Genomic DNA, 27,965 nt, shown 5'->3' with positions numbered 1-27,965 from the left:
AATACCCCTTTTCTATAGAAATACTCATCCATTTCAGCTATCAGAGCCCTGGCCCCTTAGAGGTCCTGGGACAGAATGCTGAATTGTAAGAACACAACATATTCTAGAACTATGATGCAGGCTGGGCTGACTTCACAGCTGACGGGGCAACCTGTGCTCGCCCAGGGGACCCTGTGCTCAGAAGCCACCTGGGCTTGAATTAATACATTGCTGTCATCATCATCAAATATTTTTCAAAGCTTTTGAACATGCAGTTTAACATTTGCATTGAGCACCCACGTCTCCTGCTCACAGAACGCTCTGTGAAACAAGACTCGAAAGGTCGCTAGGTTCATCCTCTCACAACCTGGATGGGCTGTTCAGCAGGAATTTAGAGGCACAGAGGGAAAATGAAGATGATGATGCTAGGTCCTTCCCTTTCCTTCCTCCTCACTGATTACAGAAGAGAATAAACATGCATGCCTACATATGTATATGGCATAACATATATGTGTGTGTATATAAAACAGATTCCTGTGTCTTTCAATCCCAGGTCTCTGAACAAAAGTCAAACAACCTAATCAACCAATCTTATAACCTGTCTCCTCCCCTAAAGACTTAATTATGTGTAATTTTCTTCTGTGTATGTATATGCATTCGTATGTGTGAGTGCAGGTGTATACAAGGCATATACATGCCATAGTGCCCTTGTGGAAATTAGAGAACAACCTTTAGAGGCACAGTCTCTCGTTCGGTGTTGGTACATGAGCTGCTGCGGACTCCCCTGTCTCAGCCTCCCATCTCCACACAGGGGCACTGGGATTACAGATGCCCACTACCACTTCAGCTTTTATGTGGGTACTAGGGATCCAAACTAAGCTGTGTGGTAAGTGCTTTACCCACTGACCAATCTCCCTAGCCCAATTGTATTCTGAAAATTCTCACTGCATAATTACTTTTCTTTGTCTCTAGGATTTGATCCCTTGCTTAAATCCTAGATCTTTTCTCCTGAGCATCAGCATTCCAAAGTCAGCATGAACAAATAGTAGTATCTGCCACAGCATCCCAAACTCAGGGCTGCCATTAAAGCTCTTGCATTAGACTGCCCAGTGGTGAGCTGGGAGACCCAGAGGTCATGAGCTATCATGGTAAATAGGAAACAGTCAAAGTCTTAGACCCAGGGGAGAGAATTATGTGTCTACATAAAGATGGCTAATAGAGACCCACCATCAAGAAGCTGGGGAGAGAGAGACATGGCTAGGAGAGTTGAATGTAAAGTGATAAGAAAGTGTAAAGAGGGGCGATGTAGAGGTGGCTCGGCAGTTAAGAGCACTGGCTGCTCTTGCAGAGGATCAGGTTCGATTCCCAGCACCCACATGGTGACTAACAACCATTTGTAACTCCAGTTCCAGGGGATCCGACGCCCTCCTCTGACCTCCGCAGGCATTGCATGACATGGGTGCACTTACATACGTGCAGGCAATACACTCATACACGTAAAATAAAAGTAATAAAATGTTTTAAAACTAGAAACAGTGAAGTGGGAGTTACGGGACCTACAGTATTCAGAATAAAGGGGTTCTGCCTCAGTACCAAGCAGCCCCTGTTCTCAGAACCCAAAAATAAAGAGTTCTTCATTCTCGCACACTATGTCTTCCATGGGGTGAAGGTGGGGGGTCTCCCTGTTGTAGCCTTGGGGTCTTAGATGAGGCATGCACCATGGCCAGGTAGCCTGCTTTCATGTCAGTAATGACTGGGTATCTGGGATGGCTGCATTCTAACAAACAGGTGGTTTGGCCTGGAAATCACAGGTCACGTCTGCTCAGGTCTCATTGGATGGAGTTGGTTACATGGCCCTATTCAACCAAATGCCTCCCAGATGAGCAGAAAGTAGAGAACCAGAAACGTGTCAGACAGACTCGTAATCATCACGGAGCCTAAAATGTGACTTTTTACTTCACGATTTTTAATGACCCTTTCACTCTTCTATTCGTTCAGCACTCCATCTGACATAGTCATTTACTGTGTGCAAGATGTTGTACTAACTCTTGATTGGTTCATCAGAGTCACTACCCAAAGAGTTTATATCTGGTAGAAAAGCCCTGACACTTGTCACAAGTCCATGCATGTCGGTTAGGCAGTTTGTTCTGGAAATGTAGAAGAGGAAATCGGGATTTTCTCATAGGCAATCAATCAATGGATGCTTCATAAAGGGAGGTGGCATCAGAGCCCCATGTGAGGGACTTACACAGTTTCAGTGGGCAGAGATAAGAAAGATGTGGGAATGGAAGTCCTGGTGTGGGAAAACCCTCAAGAAAAAAATCTGTAAGGTGTAAGGTCGTTGCATCTGATGGTATTTGCTGTCAACTTCTGGAAGACACCGAAAACCATGTGGTACCGTGTGGCTTTTCATGAGGTGACGTGAACAAACCAGTCACCTCCCAACAGCACTGACAACAGACCAAAGGAACGACTCCACCCAAGACTAGCTGAGTGAGCCTGGAGTTTGCAGGGGTTACTTACAGAAGTGTGGGTGACTCAAAATCAACTTATCACTGAAAAGCCCACCCCAGCCCAGATGGCAGCCCAAGAAACCTGCATCCCTGGACCTGTACACAGCTTACAAAGAGCTCATCCAGGTGGAGTCCCTGGTAGTTTATTGCTTATATAACCTTGGGGAGGGGCCAGGCAAATCTGACTTCCAGGAGTTTCCTGAGCCTTGTAAGTTTTGTTTACTTCCTGGACCTTCTCTGATTGATTTTTTTTTTTTTTAACCTCCCTGTCTTGTGAACATCCCTCTTCTCTCCAGGGGGGAAGTATTTCAGTTTAGCCATCTACACAGTATGAGGTAAGACACAATTTGAGAAGTGTTTGTGGAAAACTAATACATACATGAAAGATTAGAAAAAGCAGAGTGAGTGGGATAGACGGTGATGCTTTGGTTTGAATCTGAATGCTGAGCCATCTTGACACTCCCCTCTATATTGTTTGTTATCACTTTACATTCAACTCTCCTAGCCATGTCTCTCTCCAGCGTCTTGATGGTGGGTCTCAAAGAACCTTAATCATCTTTACACCCCCGTCCCCACCAGCACACTCCAATACCCCCCCCGAAACCCATATACTCTGTATTAAGGCTCAATGTGTCGTTAGTGTCCCCAGACAGTCCCCTGTGCAAGTCCATCCGCTGAGTTGAGTCAGCCTATCTAGAGTCTCTTGTTTTAGGAAGATCAGCTCTTCACCTAGCGGTGATCAGCTGTCAGGTTTCCTCAGATAACATTGGAGTCTGCTGTTCATTTTCCCAGTTCTGTGCTGGGTTTTTGTCTGCCTGAGTTTGCATGGGACTTTTGTGTGCTGACACCATTGCAACAGAATCACATGAACAGGTTCACTCTATTTCCATATAGTCATGCACCTCCTCCCTGGCTCTTACAATCTTTCTGCCCCCTCTTCCATGATGATCCCTGAGCTCTGGGTGGGTGAAGTTTAATAAAGGGGTCCTGTCCATGGATCAGCAATCTGCAGACTCAATCTCTACGTTTTGGCCATTTGTGACCTTTTATGTTCATGTCCCTCTTTAAAAAATAGTAAATTTTAAAATCTTCGAAGGCACCTTCTTCATTTAGTGTTGTGTTGTGGAGGTAACTGATTCATGTTCATTTAGTGTTGCGGAGGTAACCGGTTCGTATTTGGGAAAGTTCACTCCAAAACAGCATAGGAAACAGGCCCACTACCCCCCTCAGCATCTAAAGCAACACTATTGCTTAGTTGTTTTTTGTTTGGTTTGGTTTGTTTTTTGCTTCTTGAACAATTTATGATCTCCAGTATTCCATTTCCAGTGTGTTCTGCCATTACGTCTTCTCACTTGAAAAAAAGCACCCTAATTTCCCTCTCTTTCACTAGAGCACCAAATAACGTTTCCTCATTAAGGTACTTAGAATTTTGACATCCTGAAATGTTGCATATTCTTCTCAGCTGAAAAGCCCTTTGAAACAGCCTTTGCAGGGGTGACGAGGAGCGACGGAAGCCCATCATAATTGCCTGATTCTATGCTGACACTTGACTGTCCTCCATCTCTGAAGTCATTCATGGGGAGAGTTTAAAAGATTGAGAATTAGACGGTGAATGGGACGTGTAACACGCAGAGTGGAATGCACTCTTCAGAGAGAAATCGCTGTTCCCCTTTCAATAGAAGTCTGTGAAAGTATCACCTTGTGTGGGGGCTGACATCTCTGTCAGAGACTCATCTGAGAAGGGCACAGGTAATATATCACTTGAAAGTGTGAAGGTTCTAGAAAATCATGGAAAGGCTTTTAATCTTCCCAGGGACGGTGCCTCCACATCAGGCACATGTCACTGAGGAGTAGCAGTGTCTGTCCCTGTGAGACCACGCAAAGCCAGCAAAAACCGAGTAACTGGAAGGATTTTGAATTTTAGGTGTTTGGATGGGAACACTCACTCACCTTCTGGTCGGATTTGCATTAGGCATGGAAAAGGAGAGCCATCAGCTGGTGGCACTGCTCTTGTGCACAGCACCCACGAGTTACTTACTTCCTGACCCTCTTGCTCCACGGAGGGAAGGAGAAAAGGGCACAGTCTTTCCCACTTGGTACATGATATGGCGTCCTCTCCCTCCAAGAGAACACCAAGGACAAGATCGACCCAGACCCACCTACCAGCTGGAATTCATGACTCAAACACCTCAACCATCTCTACTGTTTAGTGACAGGCTCAGAGGTCCCCAGAATGTCCAGCTGCCCCACAGCCCTGGCTTTGACCCTGAGAAGTCATAGCTGTGCACCACTGCTTAAGAAAACGTTCCCATAAGGGAGAACTAGCCTGGGTTTCTTTCCCTATCTGGGCAGCCACATCTGAGCTCATTTATCTGAATGTGGCTGAGAGGCCCCCACTGGAGACAAGGCAGTCCTGCCCCACTGTACAGACCCTGATATCAGACACTGTAGGCTGGAGCCTCAAAGCCTGTTCTTAAAGCCTGATCAGTTGGTCATGTTGAGCTCCAATATTATCAAATACCCATGGTTTCTGAAATTTGAGCAAAAAGTTGATGAAGTTTGGATGTTATTTTATTCATTTTATTTGGTACTGGAGATCAAATTCTAAACCTTGTGAATACTGGCATGCGTCCTACCGCGGAGCCACCATCTTAACATTATTATTTATTACTTATATTTTGAGATAGGATCTTTCTAAGTTGAACAAGTTGGCCCCAACTTTGCAACATTCCTACCTCAGCTTCCTGAGTGACTGAGATTACAGATTTTCACCATCATACGCACTTGGAATTTGGAACATTTTAAAAGGCAAATCTCATGTAGCCCAGGGTATCCTTAAATGTGCTATGTAGCCAAAGATGACTTGAAATTCTTCTCCTCCTGCCTCTGCCTCTGTGCAGCAGCATACCTGTTTTGTGCGATTCTGGGGATGGAACCCAGGCCTCCATGCATGCTAGGCAAGTACTCTACTGACAACCATATCCGCAGCCCCCAAATTTGAAACATATAAGAACCCAAATACGTTTTATCTGAAGCAAATTTTGAAATGAAATAAAACATAGATTGTTAAACCACTGGGTCCTGCTTAGCCTCCTATACTCCAGTCTCCCAGGGCCCACGCTACAAAGATGTCGTACGAGGTCTCGGGGGAGTTGTTAACACCCTGGGCAGTGCCCTTGTTGGTCTTTTCTTAGGGCGGTTTTAGGCAGAAAGAAGACCGAGGTCCTGAGGAAATGGTGGGCTTGTTCTCTGCAAACTTCCCACATGTGGGCTTGTGAAACTTCTATGTAAGGACATAGAGAGATTAGGACCAGATCCAGCTTAGACAGTATGGGTACTATTAACTCCATTTTATTTAATTATTAATTTTTTAAAAGATTCATTTTATTTTGACATATGCATAGGTGTGGATAAGTGTCTGTGTGTCTACCATGTGTGCAGGTACCCACAGAGACCAGAAGAGGGTGTCAAGTCCCCTGGAGCGGGAGTCACAGGTGGTTACTAGCCACCCAATGTGGGTGCTGGGAACCTAGCTCTGCAAGAGAAGCAGCCTCTCTTAACCACTGAACCACCTCTCCAGCCCTGAATCCCTACTTTAAAGATGAGGGAACCCAGACTCAGAAAACTTACCTAGTGCCCCTGGGCTTGTAGAAAGCAAAGCCAGGTTGTAATTCTGTCCACACAGCCCCAGCTCAGGGGTCCCAGGGAACCTCACCGAGCTGCTGCAAGCCTGGACCAGGCACTTCCTTACTTTGACTGTAGGCAACTGAGGCCTAGCACTGTGCTCTCCATATTTGTCAAACTGAAATAATAACCCTTAGAATCAGCTGTTCAGTTAAGAGGGCTGGATCGATCAAGCAGCCTCAGCTTGACGGAGAGTCACCAGAGCAGGAAGTTGCCTTGGCCACCAGTCTAAGGCGTAAACAACATGATACGAAGGCACGGTAAGCCAGGGTGCTCTTGGGACTGGGCCTCGAAGCAGGCAGATTTGGGCTCATTCTGTCACCAGACATGAAGTCTTTACTTTGGGTGGGACCATGTACTTGGTAGGTACGTGGTACTTAGAGCACCATATGGAGCTAAGCTGCCTACCACCTGCCCCAGAAGCAGAGTCTGGAATGCAGGCAGGAAACATGGGCAGCCAAGTTCAAGGTTTAGCCTTCTTTCGTGACATATGCCTATGCACAGGAAGAAGCACACTGGTATATATTTAGGAGCACTACTTAAAGGAAGTGAACAGAGGATGTACATTCCGACAGCAGGACTCGTACCCTCGATAGGATGCTCGGTGACAAGGGTCCAGGGAACTCATCACTGGAGCTTTGAGGACTTTGACTTTAACCAGACCAGTTTACTTGGGAATAATGCAAATATCATCCATGAGGCAGTAAGCTTTCTTCCATAGTCCACAGCTGATAGAAGCATATATTTATCTCAGCTGAAGGAAACAAGCTGTCCACATAAAGGATCTAAATGGGCCTTTACTTTCCTAAAAGAAGTGCAAGCTTGACGTATCCTCCTCAGCTGCAGTTGCCTTTTCATCGGGAGCTAGTGACGGATGAGTAGAGGACAGAGCCTCTCTCTGAATGGAAGGTGATGTTTGACTCTCATGCATGAGAGTCTCTAAACGGCATGAGAGTCCTCTAAATGGCCCTTGAGGGCTGAATTGCATTTCCCACCCCTGGCTGGGATTTCTGTGTGGAGAGAGCTCAGAAAGGGCCCCACGTGGAGTGATGCAGTAGTGCTTGGAGCCAGCATCATCTTTATGTGACATTAAAGCTAAATGTGGAAGACAATAAACATTGCATGTTTTGCAAGCCTGGCACTTTGCTTTCCTGTGTTTTCTCATGAGGGAATGTGTGTTCTTTGTGGGAGGCAGCACAGATGCTTAGGGAACATAGGGGGCAAGGTGAGGTCACTAACTTGGGTTTTATCTGTCTTTGTTCTCTGATTGTGGTCTGACGCCTTTCCACATTCTCATGCTCTGTGGGGCTGAAGGTGGATTGTTCTACAGAGGTGCTGGGTTCATAAGTCAGTAGCTGGACATAATTCTTCCCAACACTGATACATATCCAGAGAGGTAATTATACATTCACCCAAATAGGGCGGGGGGATGACTTTATGCACAAGGTGAATGATCCCTGTTGATGCAGAAAAGCCAAGTCAGGACATCCTGGTGTTATGTGACACGATTCTTGGGGTGACATGAACAGCTTGGGGCAGCATGAACAAACATCTACCAATCCCAGACAGGGAGCTGATGATAGACTTAAGTAAGGATATCACCAAAGTTCAGTTGACCCAGTGAGTTTCATTGGGGTTGCTTACAGGAGTGTGGGTGAAGGGTTATTTACAGGTGCAAAAGTGACTCAAAGACAGCTGCATCTGTAATGCCCTCAGAGAAATGCCACACAGTTTTTGGTCAAATCAAGAGTCCTTTATTAGCAGAAAGCTAGAGTCAAAAGGGGCTGTCACCAGAAAGAATTTTCAACCCTGAGGAGAAGCAGAAAATAAAGCTTAAAACCACAATTACATCATGTCAGGGGCAAAGCCGATAACCATAGTTACATCAGATCACCATAGTTATACCAGACAAGGGGCAGGTCAGGTAACAAGTTTTCAGTTAATAAAAAAGTTTCAGTTAGGAAAAACAAGTCTCTTAGAATTGCAGAAGCAATGGGCTCTGATAGGTAAGAACTGAGACATAGACAAGAACTCCGGCAGAGCAGGGTTTATTTGGAAGATCACACGGGGTGGCTCTCAGGTCAGGAGTGAGGAAGCCATCAGCTCCCAAGCTGCTGGCTGGAGGCTTTTACAGGGGTGCAGAAGGTGGGAGAGATAAAAATAGTTTCAGCAGGAGGATAAAAATAGCTTTGGGGCGGGAGGCAGGAGTCTATACATTGCAAAACTTATGAGGGGCAGCAGGCTATGCTGACTCATACCAACTCAACTCCTGTTTTTGAGAGGCCCCCTAGGGCCTGTCTCATGAGGCTTTACTGCACTGGGGAGGGTCATTGCCGACGTGGACTCTAACATTCCAGGCTTTTGTGTTATAGGATGGGGGTGGCATTTCACATCTGGCTACCTCCTGCTGGTCAGGGTTGGCATGGGGAGAGGCTGGGGGCTAGAGTATGGTCAGGCAGCGGGAGTCTCCACTTTGTACATCTGGACAAGGTCCTTGGTGGTCAACAGGTGTTCATACACATGCTGGGGGAAGGAAAGTAACAACCGGTTAAAGTTGGTATGAGTCAGTTGTTGAATCAGCCATGAAAATATCTGAAAAGACAGGTGGGCAATAGTTAACACCAGGGTGATGGATAGCAGGGGTCCTAACAGGGGCAGAAGCCATGATGACAGTCCTGTGAGGATCCATCGGGGCGATTGCTGGTATTGTGAGGTCTTGAACGAGAGGTCCTTGGCCACCTGCTGAAGGCGTTTTACATCATGCTTGACCTAAACTGATTGGTTGACACAGTAGCCACCTGTCCTCCCTGACCTTCACGCCCCCTCTCCATTTAGCTGTCTATTGGTGACTATTTGACGTCCTCACCCAAACATCGTAGAGTCTTCCCCTTCTCTTCTCCTATAGACCAGAACTCTCCACTTGGAACGACCTTCTTCTTTTCTCTATTTATTCCTTTACACACAACCATACTACAACCTTAGTCTGCCTAAGAATTGTTCTTTTGAAGGCTTCGTGGCCTACCCATGTGCCCTCCTACTCGAATGTCAATAGTTTCTAGTCTGTTCCTCCCTGAGTTCCTTACCTCTTTTCCTTAGCCCCCCTCCTCCTCCTTTGTCCAGCCTATCTCCATGTTGCTACCTAGCCTGTGCCCCTTCTACAATACTTTCCTGTCTGTCCTCCCTTGTGCCTCATGCCCATCTGTCTTTAGCCATAGCTGACCGCCCTTTCTCTGCCTCACCAGAGATCTCCCCATATTGATTCTTTCTGCCTTTTTACATATGACAGGGGGCTGAGACTGGGCATGGTAGTGGGTATGGAAAGATATGGGGGATGGAGGGGGAAGAGAGGAGGAGGCCAAGGGAGCCTGGGGAGTTGGAGAATTAGGAGGGGTGTCCTGTCCACTCAGGAGCATGGGAGGGAAGGAGGCAAGCCCTGAGGTTGAGGTGGGAGTAGAAGTGGACGTAGGAGAGATAAATGGATTCTTGATAGTAGAGGGTGAAATGGGGGGAGTAGAGGGTGTTTGTCAAGAAGCTGCTTGACACCGATAAGCAGTTTGAGGCCTGGACTGTGTTCAGGTGGGGTAGAGCTGTCAGTGAGGGAAAGAGTGTGTGACCTGGAACGTCGGGGCAGAGAAGGGGAAGACCAGGAGGCAGGAGTTTGAGGCAGAGAAGGGAGGTGAGTTGGGTCAGTTCAAGAAGTGGAGGCAAAGCGGGAGGTAAAGGTTGAGCAGGAGGAGAAGCCCTCTGTGCCTCGGGTTGAGGGACGGAGGAGGTTGAGATTGAGTCCTAATTGGGGTACACTCGTCCACTATGTTGGGATCAAAGGCTGTGGTAGAGGAGTATGGAGGGGGCGTGGAGGGCTCCAGGGGAGGGGGGCAGGTAGGGGTAGACAGGTTGAGATCACATGGAATAGTTTTTGCAAGGAGGACTTGATGCAGGGAACAGGAGGCGCAGAGGGAGGGTCAGCTCGAAGATCAAAGAAGGCTTGGACACGGGGAGCTCGGAGCTTTTGCTGCTACGCTGGCAGAAATTGTCCAAACCTCTTAAAAGTTGACGTCTAGGGTTCCTGCATCCGGCCAAACAGTCATTGTCTGGCTTGTACTGTGGCCAGGCAGTGGTGCACAGAAACTTTAAAGCATGTTGGCCTGATTGTGTCTGAAAGCCCTAATTGCTTTAGAGACTTGAGAAGGCAAGAAAGGTGTGAGACCCTCAGGTTTAGACCGAGAGGTTCCCACAGTGGCAGATCAGGCCGCAAGTGATGAGAAAACAGAGGAGGAGCTGAGCAAGTAGGTAGAAAGAGACGACGAGGATCCTGTCACCACGAGGAGCAGAGTCTGAGATGGCGGCTCGGATCCCAGGCAGAAAGGCAAGAGATTCAAGGAAAAGAAGGGCAGGAGGGAGAAGGAGGATCAGAGACATAGGCCACAGGTCGTGCCAAGTGAGAGCGTGCGGGACCATTCATCAAGTAAGGCGTCCCTTACTGATGGAGTCCTGAAACGTGTTCCCTGTCCCTAGATCCTGTGATCACCAGAGAAGGGAAAGAGTGAGTTCCCATCCTGGACAGGAAGGCAGGCACGTTCCTGTCTCTGGAAACGGCATCCTGTAACCAGAGAAGGAAGGAGCTTTCTGATACACCGGTGTGGTTTTACAACTCACACAGAAAGCCCAGGAGCGAGAGTGTGTCACAGCCAGGCGGCAGAGTAGGAAATCAAACATGGGTGTAGGGGGTGAGGGGAAAGGGAGAGAGATAGAGTGTCTGAGACCCAGTGGAAGATGAGGGAAGAGGAGCCTGAGGAGGGTTGGAGTGATAGAGAAAAGCTCCAAATTGTGGAGTGCAAGATAGCAAAAGTGAAGGGGAGGTGCAAGGAGTGAGGAGAGAGAGAGAGAGAGAGAGAGAGAGAGAGAGAGAGAGAGAGAGAGAGAGCGCGAGACGGAGTGAGGAGAGAGAGAGAGAGAGAGAGAGAGAGAGAGAGAGAGAGAGAGAGAGAGAGTCCGAGGCCTAGTTTGAGGCCACGAGAGGAAAAAGGAGGAGAGCAGACACTTCCAGTCTGTCTTCCCCATTTTACATGGTCTTAGGACCAGCCTTTGGACAGGCCTCAGGTCAAGCCCATGCCTTCATGGGGTCTGCCTCCTCTTGGTGTTCAAGAGAGTATGAGTAGTTCGAGGAAAAGAGAGACTCTGGTCCATGGAGCCAAAGTTCAAAAGGTTTACACAGAACACTTAATATGACCTCAAGACAAGAGGCCTGTACCTCCTGCATAGGTAGTAGGCAGCTGGGACCCCTGGTTGCAATGGGCAGCCAGAAAACCTCTTAGCAGGCTGGGAGAGATCTTTGCTCCTTTAGGAGAACTAATCACAGGGACTGGGAGACTCTAAGAGAAAGGTTTGAGAGTGACAGAGGGGCAGGTCTACCGCTCAGGTGGGCTTAGGCAGACACAGTAACTGTGCTGGACACTCAGTGGTCGTGGAGACCAGTGCTGCCCAGTGGCCTTGAGTTTTGATCTGGGAGTGACCTCCGAGTCAAATCAAAAGGAAGAAAACAGAGAAGTTGAGAAGGGACAGAGAGAGAGGGAGAGAAAAAGAGAGAGAGAGGGAAGAGAGTCAGGATGCACCTTAAAGCCAAATCAGTGGTATGCACGTGGGCGGCTGGTAGCAGGAGCTGAGTCCAGCAGGAGTTCTTTACATGCGATCTCCAATGGTGGTGTCCCAGGTTTTGTACCATATGATAGGTAAAAACCAAGACACGGACAAGAACTTTGGCAGAACGGGTTTATTTGGAAGATCACACGGTGTGGCTCTCAGGTCAGGAGTGAGGAAGCCTCCAGCTCCCAAGCTGCTGGCTGGAGGCTTTTACAGGGGTGTGGAAGGTGGGAGAGATTAAAAATAGTTTCAGCAGGAGGATACAAATAGCTTTGGCAGGTGGCAGAAGTGATACATTGTGAAGCTTATCAGGCGGAAACAGACTGTGCTGACTCATGCTGACTCAACTCCTGTTTTCCAGAGGTCTCAGGGGCCTGTCTCCTGAGGCTTTACTGCACCGGGGGAGGGTCGCTGCTGACCTGGACTCTAACAGGCTCCGAGGAGATGCTGGGAGAGGACTTGCTACCTACTTGCCCATGTGTATGTTTTCCAGTATTGTAGAAACAGTGTACTTCCTGAATCTACAGGTGCAGCCTGCATGTAACCGGTTCTGCCTGGCTGACTGCAGTTAGTATGCAGTTTATGGGGGAAGGGGGTGGACTGCCTGGGCAGACACACAGGGTAAAGCAAAAGTCAGCTAGAACAAAATGAGCATCAGGGGAAGCCCAGCCCAACATGGGAAGCAAGCAACTCGTGAATGTTGGAAACTTGGAGTTCACTGCGTATTCTACAGGCAGCTTAACATGTTGAAAGTGTCTCTCCAGACTGCCCAGTTGGTCTGAGCATCTTCTAAGCAGTCTCCGGGGTCCTTTACTGCTTGTATAGCCTTGGGGAGATAGAGGCTTGGTGAATCTAGTCAGTTTCAGAGACTTCCTGAAGCTTTGAGTTGTTTACTTCCTGGGTGTAATGAGCCTCCCTGTGGGATAGAACTTTCACCTTCCTTTAGAACATCCTGTGTCCTAAATGAGCTTCCCCCAGAATAGAATGCTTTATCTTGGAGGATCCTGCACCATCACACCTGGTAAATGCACAGAGGCTTGGAGATAAGGAGAGAGGGAGTTGGGTCAACAGGAGCCTGTTGTTGGAGAGAGAAGAGTGAAGTCCAGGCTAGACCACCACTCAGGGTTCATGACCTGCCTACACTCTGAGCTTCTGTCCATCTCCCATTCACCTTGTACCTTGGGGGAAAATAACCCAAGATGTCACTCCAGAGTCCATGAGCCACGAGCAAGCATCATGCAAAACAGAACTCTATTTTCTGCCCTAAATATTACCAACTGGGTGGATTTAAATACACCACAAAGAGTGACAGGAACCACGTGACTATAGGGTAGCAAAGAACAGTGAGACAGTGAAGGATCTCGAGAACTCCCAGGAGAGTGGGTGGCAGGAGTTCCAGTGTCACAGAGCTCCCGTCGGTCCTGTCTCCCCTGTCCTGTGTTAGCCATACCATGCATGGAAGAGCATAATTGCTTGCCTTTACTAACTGCTCACCAGCAGAAGTTAATGTCAGGACTGTGTAGGTCCAAAACCCACCTTCTTCATAACACCTTTGACCAGAATGACTTGGTGTTGCCTTGTCTCAAAATGCCAAACTGTCCAAGAAATAACTCAAAAGGGATGGTGTGTGTGTGTGTGTGTGTGTGTGTGTGTGTGTGTGTGTGTGTATGTGTGTGTAATAAACCAGATAGTCATTCCTTTTAATTTTTTTTAAATTTATTTTATGTGTAAGGGTATTATGGCTGCATATATGTAAGTGTGCCACATGCTTGCAATGCCTACTGAAGCCAGAAAAGGGCATCAGATACCCTGAAACTGGAGTTACAGATAGTTGTTAGCCACCATGTAGGTGCTGGGAACTGAACCCAGGTCCTCTGCAAGAGCGTCCAATGCACTTAACTGCTGAGCCATCTCTCCAGCCCCCAGATAACTATTCTCACATCAATATAGCATTATAACATGAACAGGTTTAGTTCTGTCCACTCTGAAGAGGGACAGAGAGCCATTCGTGCTCCCCTTTACCATCATGGGCCTTCTGAGCAAAAAGAACCATGGGCATCTTTGGAGTGGAAACTGAGACTTTTACCTTTCATTCCTCAGTCGCACTGGTGAGGCATCAGATCCACTTTTGGCATGCCCAGAGTCCTCACATGGTAAGAGACTGCAAGGTAGGTTGACATCTGACAGCCTCAATGAGAACCATGGACCCTTTTGCCCTCTTTTTAGCTGCTGTGTGATGGGTAGTTTAACTTTCAACTTGACTCAATCAATAGGAAGAGAGATTCAGTGAGTGACTGTGTAGATCAGGTTAGCCTATCAGCCTGCCAGTGGAAGTTTGCCTTGACTGCCTCAAGTCTGAAAGTGGACAGCATCACCCCCTGGGCTTGGGCTCTGGACTGTGTAAGACGGAGAGAGCTGGGGCTGGAGTGATGGCTCAGTGGTTAAAGCACTGTCTGCTCTTGCAGAGCTGCTAGGTTCAGTTCCCAGCACCCACATGGTGCCTACCAACCATTCCTAAATCCAGGGGATCCGATGCTCTCTTCTGACCTCTGTAGATATTGCATGTCACAGATGCACTTACATACATGCAGGGAATACACTCATACACACAAAATAAAAATAACAAATAGCCAGGTGTGGTGGTACACACCTTTAATCCCAGCACTTGGGAGGCAGAGGCAGGCAGATCTTTGTGAGTTCAAGGCCAGCCTGGTCTACATAGTGAGTTCTAGGACAGCTGGGGCTACAAGGAGACTCTGTCTCAAAAAGACAAAAAAATAACAAATAAGATATTTGTTTGAGTGGAGAAAGTGAGCTGAACGCTAAGCACACACGTGTTTGTTTCTCTCTGCTTTTGACTGTGATGTGACCAGGTGCTTGAGTTCCTGCCTTGACTTACCAAAATGCTGGGCTGTAACCTGGAAATGTAAGCCAGGTAAACCCCTTCTCCACACAGCTTCTTTTTCCCCAAGTGTTTTATCACAGAAGCAGACAGGAAACCAGAACAGGGTTACCCAGAATTAGTGCCGGTTGTTGCTGTCTGGAAGAGGGAAGGTGCAGAGATCTGTGCAGATATTCTTGCCAAAAGAACCGGTCAAAAACAAATGACTGAGTTGGCATGGGTCCTGCACTGGTGCCGTTTGAGTGGAAACTGAGACTTTTACCTTTCATACCTTTTGCTGCAGTTCACATGTACAAGCTTCCAGGGGCCTGAAAGCCTCTGTTTCCCTATGTTCATGAACCAGCCCTGTTCCTGTGATCTTTCCGCCCCCTCTTCCAAAACGGCCTTTGAGCCCTGGGTAGGTGAGGTTTAACTTAGGAGTCCTGTCCAGGACACACACTCTGCAGTCTCTTGTTCTCCAATACTTGGCCAGCTGTGGCCTTGCGCATCGCACTCTGTTCTATAAGCTTTGCTGGTGAGAGTTGAGGGATTCGCTTGTTTTCTCTCTAACCCTTGTTCCACTGTGTTCTGTGAGCCTCAGGTGTAAAGGTTTCACTGTACATAAAAAAAAAAGAAGACTGCACATAGGGCGTGCATCTGTGTATGCATGCTGGTGGGGTGACGTACATCTATGAAGTTGTAAATGACATAGGCTAGGATGTAAACAGAGCCCATCTGAAAGGCAGGACTGAGCATGAGGACAAAAGTCTCAGTAATAATCAGTGATTACACAGACACTGCATATGGCCTTCCACGTTCACGAAATTACATTGTTTGTCCACCAGCTCGAGAATCATGGTCAAAACAATGACTCATAAGTGCCTCAGAGTGACTGAATTTTATTTGACTCTTATTCTCAAATTTATGTACGTCTGTGTAAAGTAAGACTTTCAGAGCTCCCACATGCTTCTGAGTAGAACAAAGGATTTAAAATATTACTTTGGTTTAAAATTTAATGTGGCCATTTATGAAAGTCTAATTCTTCCTTGAACTTTCATCCTAATTTAGCAATCTTACTATTGTATATATGAATCTAGTAAATCTAAATACGGAAGTTAATGGGATTTTTAGATTAATGTTTGTTCCCATTTATGAACAGCTCATTTTTTATCTTTGTGTCCGTTTCATCTTAACTTTGTTCATTTTACATTAAATCACATTTGTAAATTACATATATTTAATTTCCTTTTTAAGCACTCCAATTATCTAACTGATAGAAGCTTTCAGAGCATACCCATAAATTTTATAAATAAACTTATAAATATCTTTGGTTATTCTTATCAATTCTTAAATATTATATTGCTGAGTCTAACCTTCATAAAAGTCCATCTTAATATCATCAGCCTAAATTAAACTTAAACATCTAATGGAAATATCGATTTAATATATCTCCTAAATATTTAAACAAACTATACAGATGTCTTATGAAAATAGTAATTTTTAGGTTTTATTCCCCTGAATTTTTTTCGGTCTTTTTGAGACAGGGTCTCCCAGTAGCCCCAGCTGTCCTGGAACTCATTGTATAGACCAGGCTGGCCTTGAACTCACGGAGATCCGCCTGCCTCTGCCTCCCGAGTGCTGGGATTAAAGGCATGCGCCACCACGCCCGGCATCCTCTGAATTTTTTAAAATCTTCTTTTTCTTTTTGGATTTTTTTTTTTTTATGTGTATGAGTGTCTTGCCTGCATTTATGTAAGTGCACCTGTGTCATGCAATGCCTGGAGAGGTCAGAAGAAGACATGGGATCCTCTGGAACTGGAGTTACAGACAGTTGTTAGCTGTCATGTGGGTGCTGGGAATCGAACCCGGGTCCTCTGCAAGAGCAGCCAGAGCTCTTAACTGCTGAGCACCTCTCCAGCCTTCTCTAAACTTTTGTTGCGTAATGATTTTCAGAGCAAATATGAACACGTCTGGTCACCCTAGATAGGGCACCACTGGCCGAAGAAATGATCTCACTCCAGTCTAACCTGATGAACCAGTGAGTTTATTGGGGTCACTCATAGGAGCACAGGTGAGGAACGTAAATGACTCAAGGCAACTGCATCACCAAGAGGCTGACCCCAGGGTGAGTGGCACCTCAGGAAGCCTCATCCCTGGAGCTCCGTGCAAGGAAATGTCTACATAATTTTTCTGCAGGAAACTCTCTTCTTTCCTGTAGAACCACGGCATTCTAAATAGCTTGGGTAGTGGTTTCTGAGCATCTTTGGGAAAACTTTCTCAGCCGACTGACGTCTGTAACAAGCTAGGCCTTCACAGAGACAGTGGCTGACCTCTGGCCTTGGGAACCCAGTGGTACACTGCTCTGCGGTTGTCTTGGGAACCCAGTGGTACACTGCTCTGCGGTTGCCTTGGGAACCCAGTGGTACACTGCTCTGCGGTTGTCTTGGGAACCCAGTGGTACACTGCTCTGTGGTTGTCTTGGGAACCCAGTGGTACACTGCTCTGTGGTTGCCTTGGGAACCCAGTGGTACACTGCTCTGTGGTTGCCTTGGGAACCCAGTGGTACACTGCTCTGTGGTTGCCTTGGGAACCCAGTGGTACACTGCTCTGTGGTTGCCTTGGGAACCCAGTGGTACACTGCTCTGTGGTTGCCTTGGGAACCCAGTGGTACACTGCTCTGTGGTTGCCTTGGGAACCCAGTGGTACACTGCTCTGTGGTTGTCTTGGGAACCCAGTGGTACACTGCTCTGTGGTTGCCTTGGGAACCCAGTGGTACACTGCTCTGTGGTTGTCACTGTGAAAGCTCTTCACGAAGGGCTGTAAATTCCTGTTGTTGGTCGCTAAACCCTGAAGCCTTTCACAAGCCACAAGAGCCACCCACTCCTCAACTAAGACACTTGATTTGGTTCAAATCAAATACACTTTGCGTTCCAATATATTTGAAATCTTTCCATATTTCTGTTGTTTTTAAGGATACCGTTTTGAGGCCAGTCTGTAGCCCCTGTCTCAAAACTCAAAATATGTAATAAAAGTAAGTCTTCTAACTATCAGTTTCCTAAACTTTATAAAGATAAGCTGTATAAAATCATATGTGAAAGTGACTTACGTATTACCCTTGTATCTCAGAACTCAGTGATGCTTGCTCATTTAAGACTTTTTATACCTCCTCTGAAGGTTGTCAGCTCAATCACAATGTCCTCATGGAAAGAACGGGAAAGACACTTTATTTTCTCGTTTCAATGTGTGTACTTCTGACATCTCTCTGTCTTACTGCAGAAGCCAGTGTGGTAGCAGATTCTCTCTCTCTCTCTCTCTCTCTCTCTCTCTCTCTCTCTCTCTCTCTGTCTCTCTCTCTCATCTTCCAGTCTCTCACTGTTAAGTAATGTTATCATGTTAGCTATAAGTGTTACAGAGTTTGAAAGCACCAGGAAAAAACCACCAGACCCAATTCAAATTTTAATTGGTCAAATTTATTAGGGCTAGAACATCCATGGTCCCTTAGTCAGATTCAGGACCCACGGCCCCAAGGGGAGGGTGAAACCAACTTATCCAACTTATAAAGGCAAAACCACAAATACCATGGGAATGGCGTCACACCTGAGTAATGCCGGGTGGTCCTGAGTAGGGTCTGGACGGCCCAAGTTAGCAGGTAAGCAAACTGCAGAAGCCAGAACAAGCTTGTGTTAGTCCTTCTCCTCACAGAGGTACAGGGACCTTTACAGTGAGGCACTTTCTGATCACTGTTGTTATTTAGGCTCCTTGGCCAGGCAGAAGCACAGCTGCCGTGTCTGGGACGTGACCAAGGTCGGCCACTCCAGAGAAAGCACTCTTCTAGGGGAAGCAGCTAAGTTCAGGCGCTCAGCCTTGAAGCTGGCTGTTTTTCTAGCTTTTGAAATTTAAGGTGGTTGCTTTATACACATGAACTTACTGTGGCTGTTACAATATGGGGACTCCTATTGGGGTTAGCTCCATGGGGAGTGTTTGCCTAGCATGCACAGAGCTCCGTGTTCATGGTAGCACATGCCTGTTGTCTTAGCACTTGGAAAGCAGAAGCAGGAGGATCAAGAAGTTCAAGGTCTTCCTCAGCTACATAGTGAGTTCAAGGCCAGGCTAGGCTGCATGAGACCTTGTCTCAAAAAGTAACCAGGCCAACAAACAGGACCCTCACAGCCCAACCCCATTGGCTCACTTCCTCCAACAAGCCTCTACCTCCTAAAGATTCCACAGTTTTTCCAAAAGTTCTGTCAACTGTGCACCAAGTACTCAAACACGTGAGCTTACTGGGGGTCATTTCACACTTAAACCACATCCGGAAATATGAAAGCTAATTTTATTATTTATGACAGTCATCACATCTTCACATAAGAATTTATTGCTCTCTGCCTGTTTGTGCATGCATATTTATTTGTGGAATTAGTAGGACTGTCCTAGGTCTCCTTGATTCATGGAGGGGAAAGCTACTTTCCCATGTGGTTGCTCCCCACCACAGAGATGCTCCCATTCACGCTCTGGTCTCTATCCTGACAGTCTACATTTCTGATAAGATGGACTTGTGAAAGACAAACAATTTCTTGCAAGGCAGCTGTAATTGTTTCCACACAGGAAATCAAATCTCTTTCTTCCTAACTGGCTCATAAATGTTTGACTGCGTACACACAGCCATAGACAGTTAAATATGTATTTGCCCGTCACCAGATTTATTCTTATTTAACCAATCTTGTTTGAAATTGTTAGCATGAATTTGTGAATCAGCTCCAGACAATCAATTAATGAAAGGTTATAACAGCCTGGATCTCTTGGGTGAGGAATATTGAGTGCGTTGTAGGGTATTTAGACATTTCAGATTTCCTTCTTTTCAACTAAAAATATTCCCAGTGTTTTGGTCCTTAGCTGAGTGTTTTCTCAATTTTCTAGTATAGCTGTTATGACACGCTTGTTTGAATCTTCATCCTTCATTTATGTGAAGTCTGGCAAAGGCCAGGCAGTTCCCAAAGATCCTAGCACATGGGTTGGAGGAGGGGTACCATGAAGCTTGCCTGCTTCTTGAAGGTGGCAGTCCCATGTCAGCATGTGGGCAGGAGAGAAGGGTTTTCTGAAATCTAGCTGTCTCAGAGTGGCCCTTGAATATGGCACATGGCCATTGGGACTCTCATGTTGAGAGACCTAATCTTCAGATTTTAAAGATCTATTTTTTTTTTAATTTTATGTGTGAGTGTTTGCCTGCATGTATGTGTGTACACTATAAGTATGCAATAGCCACAGAGGTCAGAAGAGGGCATCAGATCCCCTGGAACAGAGGTCACAGATGATTGTGAGCTGCCGTGTGGGTGCTAGGAACTGCAAGTGTAGCCAGTGCGCTTAACCACTGAGCATCTCTCCAGCCATAGGAATGTTTTGTTGATGCTGCAAATTTTTTAAATTTCTGTGCAAAGTTGGCTGGGTGTTTGTTAGGTCATGGGTCATGCTGAAACCGCTTTTGGTTCATAGCCTAAAAGAGTCATTTAGATGTGTGTAAGGACCCATTTGTGCCCTCCTTCGTGTGGGATACGACTATGAAAAAGGCATTTGGATTGTGTTGGAGGATGTGCCCAAGACCTCTGGTTCTGAGAACGACGATCTTACAAGTCTCAGCCATTTTCACCTGTTTTGATGAAGCCCATTTGTAATGTATGATGTGGGGTGTGTAAAGTGCCTCTCTGAGCTGAAGACACATGCCTGTTGGGTCAGGGGCAGCTGGAAGAAACGCGGTAAGGATTGCTGTGGGTGGCTGGGGAATCCTGTAGGGGACTGGGATGTGGGTCTCAGGGGAAGAAGCCCTAGTATTACCTGGGATGCGGGACTCAGCAGAGTCACTTTGGCAGAGATCTCAGGAGTACTGCACAACATATGCCCACATTTATACATATGAATGCATGCACACAGACATGCATGCCTCTCTCTCTCTCTCTCTCTCTCTCTCACACACACACACACACACACACACACACACACACACACTCACACAACACAAAGGAAACAACTTACACCCAGATGTAACTGACCAAGGGCAGTGAAACAGCCTTTCCAAAGCCTTGCCCCTTCTAACACTGCACCAAAATCCAGCAACTTTATCAATGGCCTTTTCCTACTTGAGTGTATTAAAATAGCACTGCGCGTCATCTCTCTGAATGGATCTTTCACAGGTGTGTGGTTTTGAAACACTTCATTCTTTTTGGAAAAACATTGATTCATGTAACTGGGTGACTGTTTCACACTTTGATGCAATCCATTATACGCTATTTTATCACGTTTTTAGTGTCACCACTAAAGGCATCCAAAAGTAATTAAATATCAAAGAAGTATCTTAATCATAAGGTGGAGAACGCACATTTTCTAGCATCCAACGGTAGCTCGAAGTCTTGAATTTTATCACTAGTAACAAGTATGATCCGTTGTTTTCTTTGAAATGACAACTTCACTTCTTCATTTCAGAAAAATTTTATTGAGTAACCCAGACAAAATAAAGTTTTCACATTTTCTTCAATTTGAAAATACATACCATGAATAAAGCATGTGGTTGGCTCCAGTCCTGTCTGCCACGAGGACCTTTGTCCTGTATGCGACATGTGAGTACCTTGTGTTTTCCTGTCACTGTTGCAGTAAAGGGAAAGGATGTGTGCTCAGGTGACACAGCGGCTCCTTGACCTCACAGTCCAGGATGTGCATAAGGGAAACCGCAGTCCATTTGCTTGTTCTTGGTGTGAATGCAGCAGTGGTGAGCGGGCGGCCGCTGGGACAGTTCTGAGCTGCAGATGTGGCTCACGCTAGGCTCTGACACTTACTGTTGCTTAATCAGCACACACAAGATAACATGATAGTCTGAAAATAGCTTAAGTCTCACGGGGCTTTTGAAATACTCTCTGCAGACCATACCTGAAAGACTTGGCAGGATAATTCTAATTCCTTTATATGTATGCATTATTTGTATGTGTATACAACATGCAGTTATCCCTCAGTACCTAGGGAAGTTTGTTTATAGGACCCGGCCTCACAGACTTTCCTGTGGAACCTGGGTGCAAACCTCATGACCCACAACTCTCACATTCTACATACCTCCCAACCTGGCACCCTGTGGGTGATACCTCCCAACCTGGCACCCTGTGGGTGATACCTCCCAACCTGGCACCCTGTGGGTGATACCTCCCAACCTGGCACCCTGTGGGTGATACCAAGCTCTCTTTCCAGCTCAGATTGTGACTGGGCCTCTTGGGACGCAAGTGAAATGGCTTCTGTGGGACTTCTTGGCTGAACTGGGGTAAACACTTCCCTAAGTGACCATTTTTATGCTCAGTACCTTGTGAAAAGAATGTCTTAAAAAGGTCAGTCTTACACATACGATCTCTTAAAAACTGTGTGTGTGTGTGAGAGAGAGAGAGAGAGAGGGTGTGTGTGTGTGTGTGTGTGTGTGTGTGTGTGTGTAGGTCAGAGGACAACTTGGGGCAGAAATTCTCTCCTTCCATCATGTGAGTCCCAGGGATCAAACTCAGTTTGTCAGGTTTGGCTTCAAGCACCTTTACCCACTGAACCATCTCATCAGCCCCACTCGGGAGCTTCGGCTAGGTGGCGTCTTGGCAGCCTAACACCTTTGCTTTTGTCCCAGTGCCAAGTTCTTGGTTTCTCTCTAATGGAACTAAGTCTTTGGTTGCTGCTGCCCGTTTGCCCCCAGCACCTGGTCTGGCCACAGCATTATCCGCATCCTTGCTCCTTTCTCCCTAACTACATATTTTTCCCATCTTTCTGCTCCAAGTCTTCCCCTGAATCTCCCTTTCTTCAAGCAGCCAACCTCAACCATGCCATAGCCTAAGTGTTGTGCTGACTTGAAATTGCTTCTGTCAAATTTGTAAATTGCTTTGAAATTGAGCGTCACTCACATTTTAGAACATGGCAGAAGATGGCCAAATTCTTTATCAGGCTGCAACTGTCTGGTTCCCAACAGAGTCTCTGTTCCTATCTTAATGTATTCATGTTTGTTACAATTCTGGGCTTCCAAATTTCCACCAGAATGACGACCTGGTAAGCACAGCTTACAGCACCCAAGGGCTTTTCTATTCTCTAGCCAACATCTCCAAATTCTTCCAAATTCCTCCCATAAACCAGTTCCAAAGGTCTCAGATCCACATGGATCGGCAGTGACCCCACTTCTCAGTACCCATTTTCTGTGCTAGTTAACACTTCTCATCATGATGACAGAATACCTCACAGAATAAATCAAAGAAAGATTTATTTTGACTCACACTTTCAGAAGCTGTATTCCTATCATCGAGAGAAGGCATGGCATCCAGAGCCTGAGGCAGAGCTTCTCACCTGACCATGAGCCAGAAGCCGCAGCATGCTAGTGTAGTACCGGAGGGAGCCTATCCAAGAAGGTCCATTGTGAGGGAGATACTTCCAGCTACACCGTATAGCGCAAAGCTTTCACAGCCTCTCCAAACAGGGCCAGCTGCTGGGATCGTGTTTAAATATATGAGCCCGGGGATGGCGTTGTACGTCCCGTCTTAACACTGAATCTTCTGTCGTGTGCTCAGTTCAGTATCTCTTTTGTATTTTTCTTTTGACTCTACTTGTATATTTACTTTCATGAATTTTCTGATTTTGTCTTGTCTTGTTTTGTTTGTTTGAGGCAGGGTCTCCCTGTAGCCCCAGCTGGCCTGGAACTCACTATGTAGACCAGATTGACCTCGATGAGATCCACCTGCCCCTGCCTCCCAAGTGTTGGAATTAAAGGTGTGCACCACCATGCCCAGCTGAATCGTCTCATTTTTGACTAAGATGTGTGGGAACAGTTGTGTGAGGTTTGTTGTGTGAAGAGTGGCAACTGGCCACATGTGGACATCAGTTGTGTTGCCAGTATGTATATGGTGTTTACATCTTCCCAGCGTCTGCTTCTAAGAACCCACACCCCAAGCCGGGCATGGTGGCACACGCCTGTAATCCCAGCACTTGGGAAGCAGAGGCAGGCAGATCTCTGTGAGTTCAAGGCCAGCCTGGTCTACATAGTGAGTTCCAGGCCAGCTGGGGCTACAGGGAGACCCTGTTTCAAAAAGACCAAAACAAAAGATCCCACACCCCATAGAATAGGGTGGAGGGCTATATTCAAAGGCTAATAACATTTCTTTGTCTGCTGTAGCAGAAAGAGTTGGAAGAGAGAATAAACTCTGAACTAGCAATTATTTTTAAAGTTTTATGTGCATTTTTGTGTGCTTGAGTGTGTAAAGGTGTGTGTATGACATGCACGCAGGTGCCCGTGGAGGCCAGAAGAGAGTGCGGAATCTCCTGGAGCTGGGATTTGAGGTGGTTGTGAGCCACCCGTGAGTTCTAGGAACCAAACCTGGATCCCTGCAAGACCAGCAAGTGCTCTTAACCACTGAGCGATTTTCCAGCCCCATGAATCAGAAATAGGGTTTTTCTTTTGTTTGCTTTGTAAATTGTTTGAAGCTATTGGAGAAAGTTTAATATTGACTCTTTGGATTCGAGGAGTCTACTTTCTAGCTCTTATAACTATTCACATTTTTCCAAAAGTTTTTCTTCCATCGATGCATAAACCCAATTTACCTATAACTATTCAGTATCTGTTATAGAAATAAAGAATGTTTATAATCAATAAGTAGTATTAATATGGCAAATATTGATACTAGTATTAATTTTAGAATCACATATTGTTTATGAAGTAGAATGCTATATGAAAGGCATCCCATGATTTATGGAAGGCTGACTTTACTAATGAATATGTAGAAAACCAAAAAAATAAACGATAAGAAATGTTGATAGGCAGAAAGATTTGCATTCTGGCATAGTATTTGGTGGGAAATTTTCGAAAACACAAACTGATAAGATGTAGTAGTTATAAAAATGGTCATCACTGTTGAATCAATATATTTATCCTTATTAACATCAAAGAAATAAAAGTTTTATGTAGAGATGTATGTAATGAGTCAACATAGCACTTTAGAATGATAAAAACCTGTCTGCTAAGTAACTTGAACAGTGAATGTCTGCAAGGTTGGCAATATGTGGTCCCAATTCAATAACTTATAGTAATTTTGAGTTATGGGCTGAAACAAGTTTTCCTAATATACATTGAAGTCAAATGATATAATTAATTCTTTTTAAAGTGGGATTTGAAGGATGAATAGGATATAAATTTGACTAGATGAAGAACTCAAATGTACACAGCAAGACAGAAGTGACTCTGGGAAGTAGCTGTTTCTGTCTGGGTTACAGATGGAGTGTCAGTTTTATGCTTCTGTATTTTGGTGAATTTTCATTAATTAATTAATTCATTCATTCATTCTTCTGCTTGGTCCTGGAACCAGGGGTCTCACGTATACTGAGCCCTGTATCCATAAGTTGCATTGTCAACTGTGTTTTTAAATTATTTTAGTATCAGGCTTCAAATCATTCATACTCAGCAAAAAATTCAATATATGTAACAAAATGTTAAGAAATGAATGTTGTCTTCTGAGTGGTTGGCGATGAGATAAACTTGAAATACAATCTCTGAGATTCTTCTTTGGGAAGCCAGGTTGAGTTTCAGAGTCAGATACAAGGAACCCCTCTACCAAGCCTGGCCTGGAAACAGGGTCATTAGATCTGTTGAATTCAGACCCAGGGAATTTTGTTTTCCATTATGGAAACTGACATTGAAAAAATAAGGCAAATGACATCAAATTCTCAGCCTCAAAAGAACATTTGGCATTTAGTCTTGCCAAGGTGTCTTGTCACAAGCTCACAGGGTGACTGCTCAGGCGAGGGATAGAGTGGCCACGCCAGATTCCTAGCCAAAGCCTCTGTGGTCATCTGTGGGGGTGGCCATCTGCTGGTCGTCTGTGCTGTTCTGTGAAACCAGTCCTGTCTTCCAGGCGCAACATCCATTTTCCACTTAATTAAGCATTCAAGTGGCTTCTCGAATGATGGTACAAACCCTCTTCTAACACACATTGATGCTTTTCTAGTCTCTCTGACTTTGCAAGTGATTGATGATGGAGGGGAGGCTTGTCAGCATCCTCGTATAACTCCCTGATTTCAGGCAAGATTCTAAAATAGGCATATCTTTCTTGCAGGCATTTTTAAAGCTTTTTGGGAAGCAACTGGTTTCATATAAATTTCATTGAAAATGAATCATGCTTTTGATAAAAGACCAAAAGAAATGATTCTGTGTGCTGTGCTCCGTCGCTTACCACAGAGTCTACAGTAGGAACTTGGGCATGGATGTTTTCATGTCTGGACCCATCTTGAGAGTCATGAATACAAACCTTGTGGTTTTAAGCAAAGGAGAAAGGGGACGCATAAAGAGAAAAGGACTCATTTGCCATTGATCGGGTCTACTCTGCGAGCCAAGCATGGACTTCTTAATCCAAATACCAACAGCCCAGAGTCTTCCTTACAGACCTGGATGCACAGCAGACTCGTACATTCTATTGCGTGTTATCTGTGTGCACCACCCTGCAGCCAGCCCGTGTTCTTTTAGAGCACAGGCATCTTGGAACATAGGCTCCTGTTCTAAGTGCACTTTAAACACTCTCTTCCCGCCATGGCCAGGGTGGTTGGCATATGCGATGCACTAGGACAGAAAGCAAGCAGCTTTCCAGCCAGATTGAGCTGGTCAACAAGCCACCCAAAGCCTCCAGAGCAAGTATGAAGAAAAGCTTCCTTCCTCTTGGTCATCACCAGATGCCCCACCCATCATCATCTGGCTGGTTGTTGTCTGTCTAGGAACTACAGATTCAGAGGGACAAGGATTGATGACACACAGCGTGTGCCAGTGCCTGGCTGGGTGCCCAGAACCCCTGGTGGTGGATAAGTATTCATAAAATAGATCAGTGAATGAACGAATGAGGAATTAGGTGGCAGGTAAATGACTCAATGGGGGCACCCACATTAAGTTCTAGGACTAACATTACACAGACTAACAGGCCTATGGATGAAGGCTGAGAAAACACCTAGAGAAGCATTTGGGCCAAAACCCAAGGCCAGAAAATCTCCCTGTGCACAGGGGAAGCAGGGAGATCAGGGCAGAGCTCAGCCAGGTCACAAGGGAAAGACAGACAAGAAGAGTAGGACTCATGAAAGCAGGGATGTGACTCCTCCTTGTCTAAGTAGAGTGCAGTCAGGCGTGGGGGTACATGCCTCTAATCCCAGGACTCAGGAGGCAGAGGCAGGTGGATCCCTGGGAGATCAAGGCCAGCCTCATGTACATAGGGAGTTCCAGGCCGGCTGGGGCTGCAGGGGGAATCTGTCTTGAAAGAAAGCTGAAGGAAGGGAGGCAAGGGAGCAAAACCTCTGGCTATAGGAAGAAAAAGGAAGGGAAGGATGGTGTGATAAGAATAGGAGGTAGGAATTGGCAAGGCAGTTAAGGTATAAAGACCCCAAATGTAAGTATCCAGTGTCTTGGCTAAAGGTCAAAATGTCCTTGGGCCTCTTAGTAACATACTCTGTTCCAAAGGCCAAAAATGTTGAAAGTATTTGGCAGCTTGTATCTAATCCTTGAAAGATTTTAGGGTTACCTCTTCAGAGGGGGTAATGTTAGAGTAGCCAAAAGCCCCATTAAAAAAGAAAAAAAGAGGGAGGGAGGCAGGGAGGGAGGGAGGGAGGGAGGGAAGGGAAAGCTTGTTTTTGAAAAGACAAAAATAGGTCTGGTGTTGCCATAGACATCCTGAGCAGAAAACAGACCCTCAAGGCTTTGTGTGCACGAAAGCAGTTTTTACTAACAAGTGGGCAGAGCCCCTCGGGGGTAGTTCTCTACGCAGGGCCTTGAACAAAGAGAGGTCCAGCCTTTCAAACCCTGTTAGTTTACCCTCACAGTTCAGTCTCCTTGTCTCCCATACATGTACATGGTAACACACATACTGATGGGTACCCTGTGCTGCAATGTCATGCCAGGCAGAACTGTGTGTGTCCACTCAGGCACAGAGCATGGTGCATTTTTTTCTCTGTTCTGGGTGGTCAGGAGCAGTTTAAAAGTTTGATGAGTACATCTCTTTCACAAGTTGGTGCAAATTTCTAGGTTCACAGTTGAATCAACAGAGCCACATATCATTGAACTCAGTATAAGCCCTGCAAGACACAAAACTGAATGAGTTTTTAACATTTAAAAAAGATCTCCATTTCATTTTAGAGCATATTGTTCCTTGCAGAAAGACTCATTGTTTTTGCTACTAACCCTGAGATAGATGTTGGTGCATGTCTAATCTGTATGTATCTGATTATTACTAGTCATAATCGGTTGCACT

The 27,965-nt window shown here is 45.9% G+C and overlaps 1 protein-coding gene across 1 annotated transcript in view; it reads left to right on the top strand.

Moving 5' to 3' along the window:
• Dscam (DS cell adhesion molecule) overlaps positions 1–27,965 on the top strand; it is a 625,182-nt gene that overhangs the window by 426,829 nt on the left and 170,388 nt on the right. The window lies entirely within an intron of this gene.

The sequence above is a fragment of the Nannospalax galili genome, unplaced genomic scaffold (genome assembly GCF_000622305.1).
Source record: "Nannospalax galili isolate Female #2095 unplaced genomic scaffold, S.galili_v1.0 scaffold192, whole genome shotgun sequence".
NCBI classification, from domain to species: domain Eukaryota; kingdom Metazoa; phylum Chordata; class Mammalia; order Rodentia; family Spalacidae; genus Nannospalax; species Nannospalax galili.
The sequence above is the reverse complement of the archived record's forward strand: the minus strand, read 5'-3'. Positions and strand labels throughout refer to the sequence as shown.